The sequence below is a fragment of the Callorhinus ursinus genome, unplaced genomic scaffold (genome assembly GCF_003265705.2).
Source record: "Callorhinus ursinus isolate GAN/ISIS: 27379988/994484 unplaced genomic scaffold, GSC_fseal_2.0 scaffold13, whole genome shotgun sequence".
Classification (NCBI taxonomy): Eukaryota; Metazoa; Chordata; class Mammalia; order Carnivora; family Otariidae; genus Callorhinus; species Callorhinus ursinus.
This window is the reverse complement of record NW_027397075.1, coordinates 41,946,356-41,950,958: the sequence shown is the minus strand read 5'-3', so window position 1 is coordinate 41,950,958 and position 4,603 is coordinate 41,946,356. Positions and strand designations below refer to the sequence as shown.

General features: G+C 44.8%; 2 pseudogenes; one reads left to right on the top strand and one right to left on the bottom strand.

The window, feature by feature from the left end:
• Window positions 1-214: 214 nt before the first annotated feature.
• On the top strand, window positions 215-1,506 carry LOC141374046 (phosphatidylinositol 4,5-bisphosphate 5-phosphatase A-like; annotated as a pseudogene).
• A 504-nt stretch (window positions 1,507-2,010) lies between these two features.
• The window catches only part of LOC141374045 (phosphatidylinositol 4,5-bisphosphate 5-phosphatase A-like), a 49,997-nt pseudogene continuing 47,404 nt past the window's right edge, over window positions 2,011-4,603 (bottom strand).

The following is a 4,603-nucleotide window of genomic DNA, read 5'->3' as shown; positions in this document are numbered from 1 at the left end:
TGAATCTGTATTGCATACATTGAATGGGCATTACACCACCTAACTTGGGAAAGAGGCAGGTTGGTTGCTATTCAACCTTGGGGCTAGTAGAACTTCACCATGGAGGACCATGATTTATTCCTTACCTTGGGTCACCAAACTGGAGAAGCAAACTGAAGACACAGTTCAAGGACAATGGCAAATAAACTCTACCCTCTGGAGACTCTTTGCTGCCATGGATATTGGCACACCGGTATATAAGACCAGTGTTTTTTGGGGGGAGGACTCTTTGCCTTATTTCCCACTCACTAGTTTTTCATATTGTCCTAAACGGCATAGGAGAAATGCCAGTCAGCCAAGAAGACCTGATCTGTAATTCTGGGGTGGGGAAAGAAGCTGCTTTTAAGGCCACTGACCTGCCTACAAGGGCTGCCTGAATCAGCCATGGGGGGATAAGGATGTACATACAGAGAGGAGGTCTGGGGAGGTGGCTTCCAGTCTAGAGCAGAAGTGAAGAGAAGTGTAATACGGTGAAACAGAGGAGACACCACCCTGAATCCTCTCACCCCAGGTGGGTTTCCACCACTGCAAGGACTACGTGCCTTACGTCCGGGCCAAACACGAGGATGTGGCTGGGAATATCTACCAGGTGACCTTCGGTGAGGAGTCACTGCCCAAGGGCCATGGAGATTTCATCCTGGGCAATTAGAGCCACACGCACAGCGTCCTCATCGGTGTCACTGAGCTCTTCCAGATCTCGCTGCCCACCTTGGAGCCGGCCAGCAGCAGCACAGACAGCTCAAGTGCCAGTTCCGAGGATGAGAATGACAGTACCCTGGAGCTGCTCGCACCCAAGTCCCGTAGCCCCAGCCCTGGCAAGTCCAAGAGACACCCTAGCGGCAGCCCAGGCCTGGCCCGCTTCCCTGGCCTTGTCCTGCGGCCTTCATCCCGTGCACGCCGTGGTGCCAGCCACAGCCCCTCACCCCAGAGCCGCCGCCTGCCCCCGGTGGCCCCCAACAGGAGCAATGACGGTGGCAGCCGGGGCAGTAGTGAGGAGGGGTCCTCTGGGCTGCCTGGTCCCTAGGCCTTCCCACCGTCCGTGCCTCGAAGCCTCGGCTTGCTGCCTGCCTTGCGCCTGGAGACCATCGACCCTGGTCGTGGGAGTTCCTGGAGACCTAATCAGGAGGCCCCACCCCCCAGTAGCCAGGGCCAGCAGGGTAAATTGCCATTTCTCTGCCACTGTACATACTTTCTTGCATTCTTGAGTTTCTATTTTTTATAATTTGTGTTCAAGGGTGGTGATCTAAATGATTTAGGGAGCCAAAAAGGCCTTATAGACTTAGGTCTGTTTCGATTTGGTTTATTTTCAATAGGTGTAAGCCTGTTTTGTCTATATACATGAGGTTTAAAGCTATAGCCTTTATCTTAATTCCTCAGCTGTTCTTATCAGGTCAGTCAGTTCTGTTTTTCTGGCTCATGCAAATACTGTAAATAATGCTGTTCTATCCTGTAGGATACAGGTTTTAAGCTGACCTTTTAATTTGTTCTGTTGCTTCCACATGTATCAGTGAGAATGTATGTCCTCTATCACAAGTCAGAGTTAATAGTCCTAATTTTAAAATAATGAAATATAATAATGAAATTAAATATATTAGTGGCTTCCACTGTAGTTTTCCATGGAGATGTTTTAAGGGATAATATATTAGGTGTTGGTCATCTTAACCTCCAGTTTGCTGCTACCCAAACAAAGATCTTTGCAAGTTAGTATTATTTTCTCCAGATGCTCTTAGGGTATTGATTCATTTTTGCATCAGTGGTAATGGGTTTGAAGTGCATGATCTCTACTCTGGGGGAATCCGGTTTTGTCCTCTTTGGACCTTCTATGTCCAAAGCAGGTTGTTGGAATTCCATTCTAATTTTTGTCATTTCTTGTCTGGTATTAGCATTCTCTTCAGTGACTCTGATTGGTTCCATATTAATCATTTGTTGTAGTTTTGTCTATTATCATGGGCTTCTAGCTTCTAAATAATGTTACTGTTGCAGGACTTCTTTTTCCTGGTGCCCACAGCTCTTGGTCATGCCTGAAGAATGAAGAGGTAATCAGAGGAAGAGTGGCGGGCAGCAAAGCAAAGTTCATTGAGCGATAGTAAAATTTATTGAACGATAAGACCATGCTCCTGAAGAGGGAGGGGACCAGAGAGGGTTGCCAATTTGGCATTTAAATCTAAGGGTTTTTATGGGCTCTTTAGTGTGGACTGTTTTAATCTGATTAACCCTCCTTGCACCTGTCACCCAATCAGGTTTTTGTCCACAAGCTCATCTACCTACCAGGCAGTTGTTCATGTGGGAAAGTGGGAAAGGGGGGAGGGCTCCTTCCAGGGTGGTGTTTCCTGGCCTCTTGATCCCTGAGGTGGCCCTAAGGCATGGCAGCCAGTGCAGGCCACCTGATCAAGCTCTTTATTTAAATATTTCGTTGGCTGTTGAGCTGGCCCCCAGGCCTGAGTGAGGACACCCAAGGCCATTCTCTTCCTTTCTGACAAGTTGTAAGTCTTCCCAGTAGGAAGACTTAAAGCTGGGGCACTGAGTAAAGCCTAGAATAACAGGATGGGGTCTTTTTCCGTTTAAGAGTAGTTTCCTCTGGGCGCCTAGGTGGCTCAGTCGGTTAAGCGACTGCCTTCGGCTCAGGTCATGATCCTGGAGTCCTGGGATCGAGTCCCACATCGGGCTCCCTGCTGAGCAGGGAGTCTGCTTCTCCCTCTGACCCTCCCCCCTCTCGTGCTCTATCTCATTCTCGCTCTCAAATAAATAAATAAATAAAATATATATAAAAAAAGTAGGAATGCCTGGGTGGCTCAGCCGGTTAAGCGGCTGCCTTTGGCTCAGGTCATGATCCCAGGGTCCTGGGATCGAGTCCCACATCGGGCTCCTTGCTCAACGGGGAACCTGCTTCTCCCTCTCTCTCCCTCTGCTTGTGCTCTCTCTGTCAAATAAATAAAATCTTAAAAAAAAAAAAAAAGTAGTTTCCCCTTAGGAAGGGGAGGGAGTCGGGGGGGTGGCAGGGGTCCTTTTCCCTGCCTGCCTTTTTTCCAGCTATCCTTCGTTATACCAGGGTCAAAAGGGTTGAAATAGTTATTATCCTCAGGGTTTAGATTGGTGCCTTAGAGGCAAAAGGCTCTGGATTTCTTCCTACCCTGGAGATAACTTTTTGTGCTAGCACTTTTCCTTTCTGCCCGTTGGCATCTGTGTTAACTAATGCTTCTGATAAGAGCACTGGATTATCTTTCTTAGTTGCTCTTTTTAATTCATGATATAACTGACTGGGTTGGGTGATCAAGCCAATATCTGGAGGTTTTAAGTTTTTCCCAAAGTCTTCAATAGGTCTCTATGGATCCTCAGACTTTAATAAACAATCTATTCTACCCCTAAACTACCACTTGAATAGTTTTGGTAAGGTTAGTAAGTGAAGCGCATATTTGCTATTGCTTTGCTGCCTTTAACAACTGTGTTCAATGTGTGTTTTATCGTAGAGATGCCTAATAGGATTCCAAATCATTTATAATATGGTAAAGCAGAATAAGATAATTGTTGTGGCCACCATTAACATCCAAATTATAGTAGCTCTATCAATTTTATCTATTCAAAGGCTGGTTATAATCTCAGTAGAATGCCATAGATAGTAAACAGTATATTAAGTTTAAAATTTGTCAAGCCATTAATGGGCTTTATCAGATTTTGGTTAATTATAAACTTATTATAACTTATCACTTGTTTTTAACTTACATGGAATATGACATATATTTCATAGCAATGATCAATGTTAATTATTATTAATTTGGTTCAGGTTGCAGGCTATTGCAGACTATACCATTTGTTTTGTTTGAGGAGGTGAATTAAAGCTCAGATACTGAGTTTGTCTTTGCCAAAAATTTATTCAACATAGGTGATGTGGGAAGCAAAGGCAGAAGAAAAATTATTAAATTTCCTTACTACTTACAGCCCATTGACAAGTCCTTGAAACAGGAAGAGTGACATTCCTCTAGGGACTCAACTGTTTTGACGATATTTTGCTAAGGGCAAAAGGCAATCTTAGCCCAACCCCCAAGATACTGTGAGTCTACTTTAACATATAAAAATTCCTTTGGAAACTCCCTTTATCTCTAAACCCCCCAAGATACGTGTTGGCAATCATCCCCAAGCATATGACCCACCGATATACATCTGAAGGGTTTCATAACTAAGGTTTTATTAGACGGTAATAAATGACCTTTTCCCAACAATAGCTAGCCCCCTCAAGGTCCTGGAAACCTTGCTTCCAAAATTCCTTAGAGACACGCTATCCCTAACTTCCTCCCAGCTTGAAAATATCTAATCAACCACCCCTCGTGACCCCAGTGAACTCTTTCTGCCCATGGGTTCTGTCCCCTGTGCTTTGATAAAATCACCTTTTTGCACCAAAAACCTCTCAAGAACACTTTCTTGGCCATTGGCTTCGAATCCTAACATCTTCCCTATATCAGTAAGTTCACTGTGAAATTTTACAAGCCAACTGCACACAGAATAAGATGTTTTACTAAGCCAGTTAAGAAATACCATAGTCCAAACCAATGATAGATGAATCACACTA